The sequence below is a fragment of the Abramis brama genome (assembly GCF_963993115.1).
Source record: "Abramis brama genome assembly, chromosome: 24".
In the NCBI taxonomy this organism is placed as follows: domain Eukaryota; kingdom Metazoa; phylum Chordata; class Actinopteri; order Cypriniformes; family Leuciscidae; genus Abramis; species Abramis brama.
The window spans coordinates 15,948,786-15,968,431 of NC_139986.1; the positions used below are offsets into that span (position 1 = coordinate 15,948,786).

The following is a 19,646-nucleotide window of genomic DNA, read 5'->3' on the forward strand; positions in this document are numbered from 1 at the left end:
AGTGTAGCAATGTGTTATTGTTTGACTTAAAGACAAATTATGTTTTGTTTAAAGGGATAGTTCACTTTGAAATTAAATTTTGGTATGTTTTAGCTTACCTCAAGGGCATCCAAGATGTAGGTGTCTTTGTTTCTGCAGTAGTTTCAATTTTGATATTTTTAGGTCAAACCGTTCTTGTCTGTCAGTCATATAATGCAGGCCTCTTGTACACATCCGAGATCACATCCGGCGCTTGCGCAGACTAAGCCAGAGCGCGCGCACACGTCACACACCAGGAAGTGCACGTGCCCTCAGATCACTTGGACGTGGTTGTGTAGAGGTAAAAACGGTAAAAACGATATAAATACTGTTCGTTTTCTCACACAAACCGCTCGTTTCGTGTCTTAGGCCATCAATGTGTACTTACAATGTGTACTTTAATTTGGACTTCACTGTGCATGCTCTTTGAGGTGGTGACCATATACCCGCATTATATGACTGACAGACAAGAACGGTTTGACCTAAAAATATCAAAATTGAAACTACTGCGGAAACAAAGACACCTACAACTTGGATGCCCTTGAGGTAAGCTAAAACATACCAAAATTTAATTTCAAAGTGAACTATCCCTTTAAAAGCCGAGTTTTATGCTTCACAAAATGTACGTGGATAAAGGGTTAGAAATGGAGAGAAAAAAAATGTATACACAGTAAATTCATACAACACATAACCTTATTAAAATACACCAATCATATTTTTATGTAACAATACATTTTATTTTATATGAATAAAATTGTATATACTGTGTATGTATAACTTTATATTATGTATATCATGATATTTATTATAATAAATATAATAAATATTTGTAATACAGAATATTATATAAAATGTTCATTATTTTATTGTAAATTTAATACAAAATCCCGATACTTACATTTCTTTCACGCCACTTCAATTTCTTTAAAATTACTTCACTTTATCTTTATTTATTTTTATTAAATTTAATTGTCAATAAAAATAGGCTATATCATGATTATGGTATTATTTGGAATCGTCAGTGTTTAGCGATTTAATGGATTGATCAATTTTTTTTAAACAATAAACCATGAAAATTCCTGAAAATTGTAATTCCTAATGTGATGCCTACACTGTAAAAAAATAATATATTGGATTACATTTGACAAGAAAACAGTCTTTCTACTTCTAATTCAGTGTTATTTGCCATTTCTTTGCAATACGTTGTGAAATTTACTAGCAATTTCTGAGTGAAAATTGTTTCAAACTGGACAACTATCTGAATGACGAATGGCAAGAAATGATATGACATGCAAAGACAGCTTCCAGACACAAACTGTCCCAGAAGAGCCACAGCAGAAATGACTGATAGCGGCAGTTTGGTGTATTCAATATGAAAACACATCCGCTATATTTGCTTTCAGCCGTTCACTAAATCAGAAACCCTGGACGGAGAGAGGACTTGCTCATACTGTATGTGAGAAGGGTAGACACATCTGACATCTGATTCTAATGAGCATCTGCCATGTTCAAACAATATTTAGCTATTTGTCTCCAAATCCCAAGTCAAATCAGTCTTTTGACCAGGACTATCAAACAGAAATGCATTCACATATGGCTGTCTAAACCAAGATCTACATCTTTTATAACTCTTGTTCTCACCAGACAATCCCCATTACTCAGAGGACACACGAAAACAGTACACTCTGTCATTTGTGCCTTCTCAACCTGTTGGTGGATAGCAGAAGTACCCAATTACAGTTGACATTATAGTGTCAAACCGGCATAATTACTGTCATCTGCATTGCATTACAGTGACAGATGGAAAACAAACAATTAATGATTTAAGAAAATAAAAGCATTTTAGTTTCTCTTTAGAACCCAGTGCTAAAATATGTAGACTTGCTTCAGGGAGTAAAGATGAGCATCCAATCATCTACGTCAACTGAAAAACGGTAGTGCATGTCCTGAAGACTCAAATAAGGCTATGATGATACTAAAGGTCTGTGGTTGTTCACTCTAAATACAGTTCAGCGAGAGAAAGGTAAGGAGAAGTTAGAAAAGACAGAGTGCAAAAGATGCTGTAGCTTAGTGGTTAAAGATCTTGGCTGGTAACCAAAAGGTTGTAGGTTCAGAACCCTGCCAAGAGACATCATCACTGCGTCCTTGAGCAAAGCTATTAACCTCAGGACGTCACGGATTGACTACGTAATAAATTTACTGGATATTTGGATAAAAGTTTCAGCTAAAAGGTGGGCAAAGCAAACCAGAGGTATGCCAAGATCTGGCCTGTACAAGCCGATAACAGTTTAAAATGAACTGATCATGTCTTAAATTCACTGAAAGTGAAAAATCAAAGAAAGACTCACTGGTCTGTCATAGATACACTTTCAGGGTAAATCATCGTGGAATAAGCCAAAGAACTAAAGATTTTCCGAAGCTATTCCGATAATTTATGAGTATGCCTTCATGAGGGTCCCTATCTATTAGTTGCCAAGCGTCACTGCTGTCACAGCACTATAATTCGCTTTGTAGAAGCTTATACTAGAAATGTATGTGACATTAATTTTGGCACGGAAAGCGCAAAGGACTGTTTGACTTGCGAACACCACAAAGGAGCATCCACGATCGCCTCAGATAAAAGGAAAAACAGCAAAAACGAGATGGATCGTATATCAGGATCGTGGCAAAGACACATTACTGAGAGACCTGCAAATCATTGTTCGATCCTAAAACAAATTTCACTGTATTCCAAAGAGGAAGACGAAAGAGAAGGATGTCACAAAATAGATTTACTTGTCCATGTGACATTTTCCTCTGCACAAATATCTCTGCCCTGAGCAAATAGCACAAATGTCTCAGACGATCGCCGGCAGAATGACCAAAATCATGACATATCTTATCTAGCATTCATTCACAGCATGTCAGCTAATTTTTCAAATCAGACAAAGAGGAACTACTACATTTTTATGATTCATTTAAGTCTGTACTATTCTCATTATCTTGGTTCATTTGGCGTAGTATTGAGTGTTCAAGATATGCTATTTTAAATTATTTTCCCTATCCGTTGTTCTTTATCCATAAGTCTACACTTTCTGAACAGACTTTCAGTGGGAAACACTGCTGGTTGTTATTGGCGGGTTATGAGTCCGATTCACCTTGCCCGAGGAAGGCACATCACTTTAATAGCCAGCATGTTCATTATCTCGTGATTCTCTCATTTACAGAGCTCTTCCATCCTGCCAAGACTGCCTTTTTCCCAAAGCATTTAAAGCCTGTTTTATGTAAAATTAGTTTTCTCACAGTATGTGTGCCACAATGACAGTGAAAGGCACCTGTGCAATGTTCTGGTGATTAGATTAAATCCAGAAAACTCTATATGTATCTCCCTAATCAGTTTACTAGCTGGAAAGACTGAAATATTACACATAAGCATCTGAAGACCGGCTCACATCATCACATCAGCTGTCTTTTTGTTTCATTGTTTGCACATTAGATATATACATCAGGCCATAACACATTTTTTTTCTTTTTTTTGGGGGGGGTGGGGGGGGGGGGATCTAAAACGATTAGATAACCCTAATACAAATATAATGATATATATATATAATGAAAGTGATCTATAATATATATGATGATAAAAAATCGTCATGCATATGGAAGGTCCCCATAAAACATGAACAACTCAAGATATGTGTGTGTGTGTGTGTGTGTGTGTGTGTGTGTGTGTGTGTGTGTGTGTGTGTGTGTGTGTATGTATGTTATAAAAATTATGTTTTCTATTTTTATTATATTTTAAAATATGCTTCATGCCTGTGATGGTATGTTTACACCTGCATATACACATGCAAGGATGCTAATCGTTTATATTTAGCAGAAAATTAGACTGATGTTAGCTGCAGGCCAGGCTGGGCCGCTGTGTGGGGAGAACATACCAGAAGTCACTTCTTGCCAAATAATTCAAATGTACTTTTTATATAACAATGTCTCTCGAGGTGTGTGAACTCTTGAAGTGCTTTGACTCAGTAGCTGTGCTCCAGGTGATCTGCCCTGTGATATTCTTTAGTTGTTTGGCCTTTTTTGTTGGGGCCAATGAATCCTCAGAGAAATCCCATTGGCACAAAGCAAGCATGGGGAAGTTACACTGCTGCAGCCATTCACTAAGTTTTTGTACCTGTATGTAGTGTGTATATATATATATATATATATATATATATATATATATATATATATATATATATATATATATATATATATATATATATTTCAATCGACATTGTGTATCTGCATCTATGTATACAGTATTGTATCTGTCCACTGCAGTATGAAGACAAACAATCAAAGATGAAAAATTGATGTCTCCAGGACTGTTAGACAGATTCAATACCAGCAGCACAAAAAATAATCATATTGCATAAAAAAAGAAAGAAATCTAAACAGGCATAACTGCCCCTCCTTTGTCTTCTATCTTAATGTGCACCTGTGCTTGATGATCACATCTTGTCCCGCTGGCTACTAGCTGTCAGCTGGGTGTTTCCTCAAAGCTGAAGGGGGCATTTTAATCATAGTCAGGTCTCGACTGACTGCACTGTTCAGGTAAAACTGAGTGATCAGCCTCTATGCAAGATCAAATTCTGTTTTTTCCTCGTTCAATTCAGTGAACATCTGACAACTCTGATTTGCCACAGCTCCCAGGTACATTTGATCGTGTGTGTGTGTGTGTGTGTGTGTTGCCAGTCTCTCAGGTGAAGATGATGGATACACTTTTAGAGGAATGAAAGCATTTTGAAAAATGTCGCTGTCAATGTAAGTCACACGGTGCAGGAGAATCAGCTTAATGAGAATAATTACAACAATTTTATCTATGTAATGGCCCCTTTTTGGTTCAACAATAGATTATCATCTTATCGGTTCATAACTCATATCAAAGTTACATTCCACTCTTGAGGATTTGTAACAGAGAAATATGATAATATGAAAAGAAAGTGATGATGTGAATTGTGCGTAACTTCCTAAACCTGGTTACAGGAGATTCATAGACATTTTGGAATATACATCAAATTTGGCATTCAAAATCTAATCTAATGGAAATAAAAATAAATATGATGCAAAAGGATGCAAACGGATATAATGAATAAGAAATATTTAAGATTCAAGCAAAAGCAGGACATCCTAAGTACTAAGAAATGTGGAAATGTCAGATAATATCATTTGTAAAGACAAAAATAGCAGATATATATGTAGAAATATAGTAAAATGAGAAAAGAAACATAACAAATACGTAACCACTGTCTCACAACTCCATCTCTATATATTATTTTGAAATATAAAGTTATGGAAATATGGGATATGAAATAAACATTTGGGCTAATACAAATAGACTGTTAATTATATTAAACATATATTATACACATTACATTGTATGGCCAATAATTAAAAAATGGCTGATATGAATCTCTATGATTCTCAATTCTGTATGGATGTATGCATTACAATATTATATTGCTCAGTATAAAAAAATAGTCAAACCAAAGATTCAGTCACCAGATATAATTTTTGATATTTTTTACTAGTTATTGCAGGACACTAAAGTTCATTTTTGTAAGTGAGGATAGCAAAATAAAGTAAAATGTCACATATTATACCCAAAATCTTCATACAGTGAAGATTGATAAAAATTTGTGACAAAAAATTATTCAGACACTTTGACCTGACCATGTTTTGCTGAAGTGTTTTTTCTTTAATTGCTAATGTGAACTTTTTACACCACATGCAGACTGAACAAAATTAAGCATTGCTTGGTAACTGGTTGACCTAAATTGGTATTATCTAATTGTGTACTTAAATTTAACAGCTGGCAGCTATTCAACCTAATTAATTTGTGAGACAGTCTAACAAAAGGATGGCCAAAACCAGTGAAATATCAACTGATATGATAACTCTGAGTTCTTGTCATATTCTATTACCATTTTCTAAACTATAGCAAATAAACTGTGATAATGTGAGAAATGTCTGCATAAATTAGATATATTTTGAGATTCTCTAAATATTACATTGAACAGTGTTATTAAATTTGTGTTATTAAAGATTAACTTTAAAAGATTAATTTTGATCATTAGATGACAACAAAGATAATCTAAATGTAAAAATAGAGGAATGAGCAGGTTCAATTATATAGTCAAAATCGACATAATAAATAAAAAAATCTCTAATATTACACTAGCATCAATTACTATCATATTCAATGGCAAATTAAGAAATCACAGATTTATGCATTGTAAACAGCACCATATGTATTTGTGTAGATGTTTTTGTTGCAATCATATGTCAGAAATGCAGTCTATTGTGCCTACCTTCACAATTTATCATTTCTTTTAGAACAGGAGCAAGTGATACAGAAAAAAATATGAGATCTGTCAAGTAGATCCATTTTTGTAGCGCAGATAGCTCCATTTCAGTGGCTTAGATAAATTAATTTGGTGGCGCCCTTGTGTTTAATATATCATTCGAATAACCATGTGATATTTCACAAATCAGAATCTCTCAGACCTTAAATCTTCCAATGAATATTAAATTGTGTCCTATTTTGTTCATCCCAAATTCTGCATTCCCATCTAGCAAACACACAACGTCGCTGCGCTGTTTGGCATGAGATCCCATGTGTGAAATTGTTCCATGGTCACTGTGAATACGATCCACGGAGAAGGAATTAAAAGCAGCAGAAGGGCGGAGGAGGAGCGACACAGCGCTACGGCCCTGTTTCTCACTAAAGGGATCCGTGCCATACACTATTAGTGGCTCTATTCAATCAAAAGATAGCGACAGGGAGAAAGCCTTATCAACAAATGACAGCTACACATGCAAGCCACAACCAGAGTCACAGTTTTCCAGCAGCCGTACTCGAGATGACAAGCATGCTAGATGATCTCATTGGTTGCCTGGATGCTGTGGGCAGGGATGATGCTTCTGCAAAGCTCTGGGTGACGAATCTCTTTCCTTCACTATCAGTGGTTAAAATAAAAAAGCGTAACCTTGTTATGCTGGGAGTGTCAGATCATCCCGGTCCTTTTAGAGGTGCTCGCTGTTCAGGCCTTGATGTGCTCCGAAATTGAAAAAGTTAGAAGCGCATTAAAAAACTTAAGGTGTGCAATAAAAATGTAGTAAATAATGGTACAATATCTAACATTTTTCCATTAAAATATCCAAAAACCACTAGAAAAATGTTATATATTTTATTGACTATCTCAAATGTTCCCAACAATGTTTAAATCCAGAGAAATACGTAATTTTAACCAGTGTCATTGCATCGCTTGGCAATGCCGCTATTTCCCCCTATTCTCAGCTCCCGGTAGAAGCCATGGAAGCACAGTGTGCTTCCTGAAAAAAATGCAGAGTAATTAGTTGCAGCGAAAAAGCCGATAATCTCTGGTAGCGTCTAGTGAGCCACAGTTGTTTGTTCTGCACATTCGTGATGCACCACAATTATTCATTATCATTTGCTGCGGGTTCTGATATCATTTGCTGCGGGTTCACAGAGTCCACTAATCACTTTTCTGCACCGTACCGACTACCAACACTCACTCTCTCTCTGCTTCATGCTCTCTATCACACACACACACACAGACGCACACTCCGAGACTCACAATGCTGACAGTAATTTGAAGCCATGAGCTACATCCTGTAATGTGTGTGAAGCTGTAATAAAGAATCAGGACTTTTAGGTTAAGCATTTATAAAACACTTCTTTTATATATTAATTGCTGGTATTTGCATTGTAATTTATATAATTTACTGCCAGTATGCAGAGGGACCTGAGTCATCCTGTTGATGAAAGATGTGATAAATGAGGTTCAGTCCGTCGGTCTTGCCTGATTCTGAGTGGATTGTGTCTCTGATGTGGTACTGATAGTTAGATGCCCACTGGCTTAATGGATTAAATGCATTAGAGCAGTGCTTCTTAAATGTCTTCGATTACATCAGAACATCTCAATACCACCCAGTCACCAACAAGGTTTGCAAATTATTTTCAAGCATTGGCAACGGTCTTTGAGTTATGAGAGCATGTAAAAACACACATACACAATTTTATAGTTTAAAAGTAAACAAAATAAAATAAAATAGAGTGTATTTAATTATTTAAATGAAGTCATGCACAGAACTACTATCCAGAACATCATCAGATAAACAATAGACTCCCGCAGAGTTCATTTTATCCTCTGTGAAATTCACGATTTAACAAAACCAATAAACAGGTGGTGGAAAATTGCAATAGAACATCTGAACACAGCTGAACCACATCACCACAACATAAACCCTGCATCCATTCACACACAGCTCAGGCTGAGAGTAATTAAGGCCAAACATTTTCCAGCAATCCTCTTCATTCTGACCCAGGTTTGAGATGCCAGGCTATTATGGGATGGTGTTCCAAAGGAGCAGGGCTCGCCCGGGTTAATGGGAGCCTGAGGCTTGTGAAGCTAACTTTCTAACATGTAGAGCTCTAAAAGGTTGCAGCTTTGTTTGAGTGTCAGCCACCAGCCTCTAATTACAGCAACAACCTTAAGCAAACACCGCCATGAAAGTTCACCAGCATATGTGCACATGCACACACAAGCACAGGATCATACGAGTACCTAATGTTTCATCAGGGCAGGAACACCACGCCATTGGCCAGGTTGTTGCTAATGGGTTTGCGGCGAATTAGCTTTTTCTTACTCATTCTGAAGGCTATTAGCAATGGATTAATTGGACCGGAGACCCATTTTCCTCTTCAAAATTCACATCTTCAAAATTTCATGAAAATAATTGCTGTGTACATAATAGCCCTAATTACACTTCAAGGAGAGAGAAAATGTGAAATATGACATGTAGCCGACTAATAATAAAACCAGATTCTAATTAAAATCCTTGCCATTACTTGAATATCAGGCAACAAAGAAACAATTAATTTCACTGTAAAAGTAATGCGTCTCAAATATTACACAAAGCTTCCTTTTGAATATGGACTACTGTATTCTACAACACATGCTACAGCTGTAACTTCACATGACCTGAAGAATTATGGAATGACATTCTGAACAGGACAGCGAGTACATTAGCCTTGAACAACGACACATTTCTGTCCTGTTTTACATTTCTTCTTGCACTCTGAACTGCAAAGATTACACCAAAGTTTGAGTATATAAATCATTTGTATTTTGCTTCAGGTCCCATTCATTCGTCTTAGCCAACTTTCCAATGACTTAATTATAAGAACAGATATCAGTACATAATTCAGCAGTAGTTTAATTAGTTCTACACTCTTAAAAATAAAGGCTCCAAAAAGGGGGTTATCGCATGCCATTGAATAAACATTTTGGGCTTCACATAAGAACCTTTTAGTGAACCGTTCTTAAAAAGAACAATTTTTTATTAGTGTGAAGAACATTTTAATATGCTAAAGAACTTTTTCCACTATAAAGAACCTATTGTGCAATGAAAAGCTTTCATGGATGTTAAAAATTCTTCATGGAACCATAGATAAAGAATATTTATGTAGTTAGTAATGATGTGATTTGTAAAAGATGTAGGCTATAAATAAACGAATTAAGAGGATATAAAGGCTAGGGTGTCATGATTCTGCCTTCATGTCCTAGATCTTTCTTGTTTTGAGGCAGGATCATGACAGACCCATGTTTTGTGTACAAGCACATGGCCATTTGTTTGGGCCATGTGCTTGTGTTGTCTCGTTCTCTTGCCCCGCCCCCTTGTTATCCTCGTTTTGTCATGATTGCTTTACCCATTATCACCTGTGTTCCTGATTAGTTTGCTCCCTATTTAATCCCCTCATGTTTTCTGTCCTGTGTCGGTACATTGTCTTACATTGTCTGTTATCCCCTGTGGTACATTGCTTGTTCTACACTGTGAGTACTTTATCAGAGACCTGTTATATCAGTATTGTTTAGTTTGTTTCCCGTCATTGTCAAGTCAGAGTTTAGTCTTTATTTGTTATCTAGTCTTAGTCAAAGTTACCTGTCTTCAGTCCTGTTTTGCCCCCTCGTGGGTTTTGTTTTCTGTTTTTGTGTATTAATAAACCTTGAGTGTCTGCACCTCGTCTGCTTCTGGGTTCATTCCTGCCATCCCATGACATAGGGTCTGATTCATGAACAAATGACTCTTACAAGTCAGTCCTTTTAATGAATTGTTCAAAAAGACTCATGAATATGAGACTCATGACAAATTTAGACAAAATACTCCTGAAGAAGACAGAGTGTGTTTCCTCTTTAGTGCTTCTAACTGGTGAACAAATATTAGGAATCATATGTTTACCAGTCAACCATTGGAGTCAAAATTGACTTTGTGGCCCTGCAGCTTCCAGTATTGGTTATTAGCATGGTTTGTTCTTACTTTGGCTTAATTTTGTTTTCCATGGAAAAGCTAAATCCCACGAGGCATACTGGGATTAAAATTAGATACACGTATTTGAAAATAATTAATTCCCTACTGTTCTGCAGGTTGTTCAGTCAAGTATTTTTGGGCTGTGTGTTTTTGAAATGGGAAGGAATTCACCGTAATGAGGACTTCCAGAGTAAATAGGCAGTCACTCTATATGAACCATTTGCCTACAAACACTGGGAAATAAAAAGGCAAGAAGTCTTTCGTTGTGTTCCAAAGATAAAGTTTAGATATTTGAAATTTGCCAATAGAGAACAGCACAGACTCAACTTTAGTCATAACCAAAAAACATTATGAGCCAAAACATTATGACCAGTCAAATGTAAAGCGATGTCACTGATCATCTCTAACAAGACCACAACAAGGTCTGGGTAAATTAGATGGCAAGAAAACAATCAGATCTTGTAATCAATGTGTTGGGCACAGGGAAAATGGGCAGGAATAAAGATCTGAGCAACTTTGACAAGGGCTAAATTATTATGGAATGGTGACTGGGTCAGAGTATCTCTGAAACAGCAAGACTTGTGGGTTGCTCCCGGTCAGCAGTGGCGAGAATACCAACAGTGGTCTGAGGAGGGACAAACCATAAACCGGTGACAAGGATCAGTGATGCATGAGAGCAGCAAAGGCTGTCTCGTCTGGTCTGAGCCAACAGGAGGTCTACTGTTGCACAAGTCACACAAAATTTAATGATGATTTATTTGACCTCACATGGACGGCCGTGTACATGTGCGTCGTTTACCTGGTGAAGTAATTGCACCAGAATGTACTGTGGGACGACGACAAGCCGCTGGAGGGAGTGTGATGGGCAATGTTCTGTTGGGAAATCCTGGGTCCGGCCTTTCATGTGGACCTAAATTTTATATGTGCCACTATCTAAACACTGTTGCAGACCAGATACACCCCTTCATGACAGTGGTGTTCTCTGGTGGAAGTGGCCTCTTTCAGCAGGATAATTCCCCTGCCACACTGCACATATTGTTCAGGAATGGTTGAGGAACATGATGAAGGAAAGGTCAAGGTGTTGCCCTGGCCTCCAAATTCACCAGATCTCAATCCAATTGAGATTCTGTGGAATGTGCTGGACCAACAAGTCTGGTTCACGGCGGCTCCACGTCACAACCTACAGGACTTTAAGGATCTGCTGCTAATGTATGGTGTCAGTAACCACAGGACAGGTCAGTGCTATTTTGGCAGCATGTGGCAGGCGGTCATACTGTTTTGGCTCATTGGTGTGTGCATAATGACTACAATATATTTTTTTCTTATTTATAGAAAAGTGACATTTATTAATTAATTTACTTATTTTAACTGCTATAATTAGATTTTTTTTGTAAACAATAAATTAAACTGTCTTTACCTCAGAACCACACACAGGACTGTGGGTTATCATGGGCAATTTCAAACTGTTTACTAAGTTGAATTCATCTTGATTCAGCACGTATAAAACAGTTCTCATGTAAACTAGGTTGGTGTAACTGGCTGTCAGATAAGAGTGGCAGTGAAGCATCTCTCCCGGAAATCGGAGCTCTCCAGAGGTTTCTATTGGAGTCGTCCCAACAACTCTCTGCTCTGATTGGCTGTCTTTTTCCTCTCCCACTGCAGCGGTCCAGTGATTGATGGGGCTGCAGATCAACAATGCAGCAGTCAGTCCACCAAGACTGGACAACATCCTGCTCACAGCAGACAAGAGTCTAGCACACAAAGAGTGTGTGTTAATGTACAGGGCTAATAAAATAGTGCTCATCTGCTGCACCGTAAAAAACGATTTCATACTCATAACATCTTTGATTCCAAACATTCACAATTTCTATCAATTCTACTTTATTTAGTTATTTAGTTTCTGGAACTCATTTATATTGAAAAAGTGATTCATAGAAAATGCTTAAAAATAGCTTAAACATCATTTATAATAACTCAATATATATATACTGTATATATAAATATTTTGGCTTCGCTTGTTTATTTACATTGTTGTATCGTATCTGTATTAGATTTTTTGTAGAGGAAGCACTTTTTTCCAAGGCAGATATTATTCCAAATAACACACTCACCATCTGTTGATCACAACGGTCTCATATGTGATGCTAAAGCACTTTTGTAACTGTGGGTAAGAGCATCTGCACAAAGTAGTGTATTACAATTTTCTACAGTAGAATATCTGAAAATGCTAAAAAATGCATTTGACACTGATTGATTTTAGAACTGTGAGGTTTTAGAATAACACTTCAAATAAAGATGCTCGCCATTCCAAATCCTTCACAAGCCGCACAGAGCTGATAAACTCAATGTTTTTTTACTCCTATTTATTTCTTATGTATGCCTCTTAGAGGTGCTTGATCAAACTCTCTAACTAAAGTGCCCGGATCACACAGCTCCGACCCAAATTGGTTTAACCTTTAGAGACTTAGAGTGAATTATTTAGATAAGTGAAATTTAAAATGCATGAATACCTTTTCACTACATAGCAAATCAATTACCCAATTACATGTATATAATAAATAATGATCACACTTTAGATTTGGGTCCAATTCTAACTAGTATTTAACTATTCACTATGACTTTTGCCTCAATAAACTCCTAATTACTGCTTATTAATAGCTAGTAAGGTAGTTGTTACGTTTAGGTATTGGGGTAGGATTAATGGTTGTAGAATATGGTCAGTAATATGTGTTAATAGTAAGAATTGTCCCTAAACTTAAGTGTTGCCTAAATTATTAATCCATAAAATCACCTCGACACCATCAAACAAAGTTTGGTCTTTTGTTATTAATGCAATGACATTTAGACTTTTTAAAGCATGATTTAAGTTTCCAAATAATTTGTCGGGCCTTTGTACTGTAAAATGTACTGCAGAACAAAGAGAGATATATTTTTTTTTACTTTAAAAAGCTATTTATAGCCATCAAAGACTCAAAGGCACAAATGATTATTCAAATGACTTAATTCACACAATTCACATTACCAGATTGAAGTTCAACAGAGTTAAATTTTCCCTGCAAATTTCCAAATTCCCAGTGGCTTGGTCAAATGCAAAAGAGATAATGAGAAGGAGATTGACATGATAATGATTTGAGAAAAGGTACTCTGAAGTTGTAAAGCCACCAAGCCAGTAATAACCATTAAACATTACAGTGGTCTTGTAGGTCAAACATTAAATGTAATTTCTCCTGACTGATTCGCCAATCGAATAAATAAACCTGAGATCTAAAAATATCCATCTGCTGCAAGTGGTCCAAGCAGTCTGTAATTGAGATCAAATGCACTTGATTAAAAATGTAACATTTGCCAGTTTAATAAAAATGAGTCAAGGAAAAGAGGCCAACAATTTTATCAAATTTTTGTTAAAATGTCAAAACTTTTGGCAGTGTCATAAAATGACAAGTAAAATAGAAAACACACACACACACACACACACACACACATGCACACACACACACAAATATGTGACCCGTCACGGAAACCAGGGACACAAGTCGGCAGCACAACTTTCGAGCAAAATGAGAAAGAATCGGGGTTTTTTTCAAGAATTGCAGAATCTGTTAGTTGAGATCACGAAGAAGCCTCTTCATGTTTGAGATAGCAGTATTGGTATATTTAAAAGCGTACATTTTGAGTTTGAAATCGGGTTGTTTTTCGGAGATTCTAGTACGCAGTAAGGGTGTCATTGTCGGTGTGTATTTCCATACTGAATAAGCTGGCGTGGCTACTTATTATGCAGCGCTCTGGCCGGCTCTATCTGATTTCAAAATTCAATGAACATGGACGCCAATAACATAACGATGTCCAGCAATCGATTTAAATAGTATCTTACATGGGGTTTAATTTGTCGTCTAATGAGATGTAGCCTAATACATGTTGTCAGTGCCAATACATAGATCCGCCTACACAACTGACGTGTATCTTAATGGTACAGTGGAGCTTTCGCCAGCCGTGTCAGAGGGTCTGAGTTCGAATCCGCCCTCGTATAGGTTTTTTTTCTCGTATAGTTTTTTTCTCTCATCAAAACGATTATTTTCATCAGTGGTTGTATATCAAGCAGGGACACGCAAACGTTTGCATTATGTTTTGTTATTTCAACAGAACGATTAGAGAGTATCCGCAACGCAATGGATTGAAGCGCGCGTCGAGTGAAGACAATGCGGTGTGTGCGCGAGCCACACAAGAAAACACTGTATCTGTGCCACTGATCGCAGCGACAATGAGCACTTTGATCACTTGATTTTAAAAAAACACATTTCAGCGCTAGTATCTTTTTTAAAAAACGAACGAAATGAATGCCCTGCCAGTTAACTGGAGATGTTTTATTTATTTGTAGAATTGGTACATTCGTGTCGCGAGATGTTTTAAAAAGTGGTGGTGGGAACATGTCCCATCTGTCCCACCCGCTGTAACGATAACCAGCTGGAGTGCCCTTGAGAGCCACCAGAGGGCGCTCCATAATAGACTATGATCACTTCCTCACAAACTACATTTCCCATAACTCACTGCCCGGACTCATCAGCACTCATCTCATTCACCTGTGTCTTATCACCTTGTTTCACTCACACCATAAATACCTGGTTTTCACATTCACTCAGTGCGAAGTCTTGTTTTACTGTTACAACATTTCTGAGCGTTATTTTCCCGTGTTTGATTCTTGTTTTGCTGACCTTGGACTGTTTCACCGTTTCCTGATCGTTTCTCTGCCTGGCCTGACTCGGATTGTTTATTGGACTCTGATTATTGCTGCCTGCCCTGACCTCTGCCTGTTATTTGGATATTCTCTGTGTTTCCTCCTTTGATCTGTTCGCTGTTGATGACCCTGCCTGTACGACTACTCTGTAAATAAACTGCATTTGGATCTTCACCTTCGAGTCTCGGAGCCGTTGCGTAACAGAAGACTTCGCCACACATAGATCCAGCAGCTGAGAACTCACCATCATGAATCCAGCAGTCAAGATTATGCGTCTCCGTCAAGGAGATCAAACCATCGAGAGTTACATTGTTGACTTTCTGGAGCTTGCTCACCTGACTTCTATGGATGAGGTATGCCTTATGATATTTTTTCGTGGAGGGCTATCCGAGCCGCTCAGCTCCGCTATGCCACTGCACAATCCCCAATGGACTTTAGGATTTTATATTTATTTGGCCCTGCAACTGAGTGGTTCTGCCTATGCTGTGGGGATCACGGAGGAGAAGCATGGTACTCCCACATTAGCCCTCATTCCTCATCCTCATCCTGTCACGTCCTCCGAGGCTGAGCTTCTCCACGCCAGTCCAGCCGAGCCTGCACTTCACGCCAGTCCAGCCGAGCCTGCACTTCACGCCAGTCCAGCCGAGCCTGCACTTCACGCCAGTCCAGCCGAGCCTGCACTTCACGCCAGTCCAGCCGAGCCTGCACTTCACGCCAGTCCAGCCGAGCCTGCACTTCACGCCAGTCCAGCCGAGCCTGCACTTCACGCCAGTCCAGCCGAGCCTGCACTTCACGCCAGTCCAGCCGAGCCTGCACTTCACGCCAGTCCAGCCGAGCCTGCACTTCACGCCAGTCCAGCCGAGCCTGCACTTCACGCCAGTCCAGCCGAGCCTGCACTTCACGCCAGATCTGCCGAAGCCCAGGCAGTACGCGTCATGCCCGCCGCGCCTGAGACAGCAAGCGACATGCCCGCCAAGCTAGAGCCTTCACTGCTGGTCCCGTCCAGCACAGAGCCTTCACTGCTGGTCCCGTCCAGCACAGAGCTTTCACTGCTGGTCCCGTCCAGCACAGAGCCTACACTGCTGGTCCCGTCCAGCTCAGAGCCCTCTTCATCGCTGGTCCCGTCCAGCTCAGAGCCCTCTTCATCGCTGGTTCCGTCCAGCTCAGAGCCCTCTTCATCGCTGGTTCCGTCCAGCTCAGAGCCCTCTTCATCGCTGGTCCTGTCCAGCTCAAAGCCCTCTTCGCCGCTGGTCCTACCCAGCTCAAAGCCCTCGCCGCCGCTGGTCCCGTCAAGCTCAGAGCGTTCTGATCCTGACCCAGAGACTGAGCTTCACGTCACTTCTGCCGATCCAGAGACTGAGCTTCACGTCACTTCTGCCGATCCAGAGACTGAGCTTCACGTCACTTCTGCCGATCCAGAGACTGAGCTTCACGTCACTTCTGCCGATCCAGAGACTGAGCTTCACGTCACGTCTGCCGATCCAGAGACTGAGCTTCACGTCACGTCAGCCGATCCAGAGACTGAGCTTCACGTCACGTCCGCTCGCCAAGAGTCTCGTCCCGCCGAGACTGAATCTGTTCCTGAGCCTGAATCTGATCCTGATACTGAGCCTGAATCTGTTCCTCTTCCTCTTTCTGCACCTGTGTCTTCGGACAAGATGGCCGACTCCACGCCTGTGTCTTCGGACAAGATGGCTGACTCCACGCCTGTGTCTCAGGACAAGATGGCCGACTCCACGCCTGTGTCTCAGGACAAGATGGTCACCGCCGAGCCAGTGTCTCAGGACAAGATGGTCTCCGCCGAGCCAGTGTCTTCAGACAAGATGGCCACCGCTGAGCCGGTGTCTGTTCCTGTCCCTGAGCCAGTGTCTGTTCCTGTCCCTGAGCCGGTGTCTGTTCCTGTCTCTGTGTCTGTTCCTGTTCCTGAGCCGGTGTCTGTTCCTGTGCCATGGTCGCCTCCTCCCTGGCCGCCTGAAGGGTCGTCTCCGCCCTGGCTGCCTGCACAGCCTGCACAGCCTGCTCCGCCCTGGCCGCCTGCACAGCCTGCTCCGCCCTGGCAGCCTGCTCCGCCCTGGCCTTCCGCCCTACCGCAGTCTCAAGGTCCTCTTCCGCTCCACGGACCTGGCCCTCCATCCCGCCCCCGGATCCGCCTCCGGGCCACCTCCCACCTGGACAGTTTTGGAGCGTCTGGAAGCTGCTCTTTGGGGAGGGGCTATGTAACGATAACCAGCTGGAGTGCCCTTGAGAGCCACCAGAGGGCGCTCCATAATAGACTATGATCACTTCCTCACAAACTACATTTCCCATAACTCACTGCCCGGACTCATCAGCACTCATCTCATTCACCTGTGTCTTATCACCTTGTTTCACTCACACCATAAATACCTGGTTTTCACATTCACTCAGTGCGAAGTCTTGTTTTACTGTTACAACATTTCTGAGCGTTATTTTCCCGTGTTTGATTCTTGTTTTGCTGACCTTGGACTGTTTCACCGTTTCCTGATCGTTTCTCTGCCTGGCCTGACTCGGATTGTTTATTGGACTCTGATTATTGCTGCCTGCCCTGACCTCTGCCTGTTATTTGGATATTCTCTGTGTTTCCTCCTTTGATCTGTTCGCTGTTGATGACCCTGCCTGTACGACTACTCTGTAAATAAACTGCATTTGGATCTTCACCTTCGAGTCTCGGAGCCGTTGCGTAACACCCGCAAATGACGCCTATGCCTATTTCCATAGTTTATTGCTTATTATTTATCATTAGCAAAAGTTTGTTTCATGTTGCACGAGTAGGCTACACCGAAGAAAATTCAGTCTGTGAAACCTTTCATTGACAATGGCAATAAAATCTATTCTGATTCTGATTCATACTTGGATTCATAGCCTACTCATACTGTGTGTATATATATAGCACATACCGTTTTTGATTTGAACATTGTCTAGAGTTTATCTTATTTTTTATTCAGTGTACACTAGAGTTGCCTATACAGTTTTATCGGTAGATGCTAAGAGACATTTATTTGTATATTACCTGTTTGCAAACTTTATTTATTTTTTAATGGCACATTTTCCTGACCTTTCTGCTCCCCCTGTGCTTTACAGGGGGGAGCTTTACAGGGGGTATGGCTTATCTAAATGAGATGTAAATGAGCCTCTATTGTCACTCCCAGCGGGAGAGAGAGGTGAGAACTGAACAATCTTCAGAGGCTGTTTTCTCCCCTTTGGGCTTTTTTGAGTGCCTACCTTCAAATGGCCACAACTTCTCCAAATATTATCAGATCTCCATGTGTTACACATCGTTGGAAAGCTTGGAGACTACACTTTCAGAATCTGTGAATAACTCAAAATGCCCCAGAACCGACTAGTGTCCCTACTTTCCGTGATCGGTCACATATAGAGCTAATATTATTTCGGGTTCATCCTCCACACTAGAAATAGGTCAAATTAACCACATTGCATTGTGGGAAACTGTACTACGCAGTAGGCTCTGTTACATGCTTATTTTAGCAAATATAGTATGGCAAAATTAATATGGAAAATTTGCATATAATGCACACATTACATACTACATCCAGCAGCAATAGTACAATTTTAGTATGTTAACATCTAGCCGGCATACAGATCACAGCTCAAATAGTATTTTAATGGAAAAGGCACTTAGATCATCATACTGTATAATGCATGTAAGGAAGAGTCCAAGACATGTCCAGTGAAACTCAGAAATCACATGACTATCAGTACATAGCCATTCATAATTACATAATCATCAGCTTGACTGCTGCAGCCTGACATGACAGCGTTTCAATATGGAAATTCAGCTTCTGCTCTAACAGATGTAGTGAATTCATTAAAAAGAGAGAGGTCAACTCCGTCAAAGACACACCCTTCACAAGTTCATTCCTCTCAACATGGACACGCTCATAAGTGGCTTTTACATAATTTGCAAGCTTTACAGTCAAGAAAGAAACACTTGGTCATTGGTTTCACTTAAAAAAGTAAGACTTTGACAGGTTTGATGGGAAACATGAAAGAAAAAATGTGAAAAAGGACGCCTACATATCAATTAAAATATCAGTTCAGTCCAGCACTGAAGTCTAAGATGACTCAATGTGGGAAAGTGGACGAGATTCTTATACACGTAGGCTGAAGTGGGGGCCAAAATCATTTGTGCAAACACCACACAGAAAAAATAAAAAAATAAAATGAAGGAATCCATGGGGCATAAATTGTGAGAAGTAAGCAGAGAAGGAAAGGTGAAAGCGGTGAAGAACTGCATAAATTATAGAGCCCTTCAGACGTATCCTCTATTACAATATTGAATTTGATCTTTCTGTATCAATCAATATATATGTATTCAAGAGCCCAAAAGAACAAGTAGTTCTAAACTAAGATAATGTCTCAATAGTGTAAGTGCTCATGCAAATATAGACATATTATAATCTATGGGGAAGTTCAGAATAAAATTACCTCTTAAAAAAGTTTGTAGACAGACAGATAGACAGATATGATAATGGTTTCTGTGTAAGCCTAAATTTAGCGTTTC

The 19,646-nt window shown here is 39.6% G+C and overlaps 1 protein-coding gene across 1 annotated transcript in view; it reads right to left on the reverse strand.

The window, feature by feature from the left end:
* Positions 1 to 19,646, reverse strand: part of cntnap2a (contactin associated protein 2a) — a 401,654-nt gene that overhangs the window by 255,866 nt on the left and 126,142 nt on the right. The window lies entirely within an intron of this gene.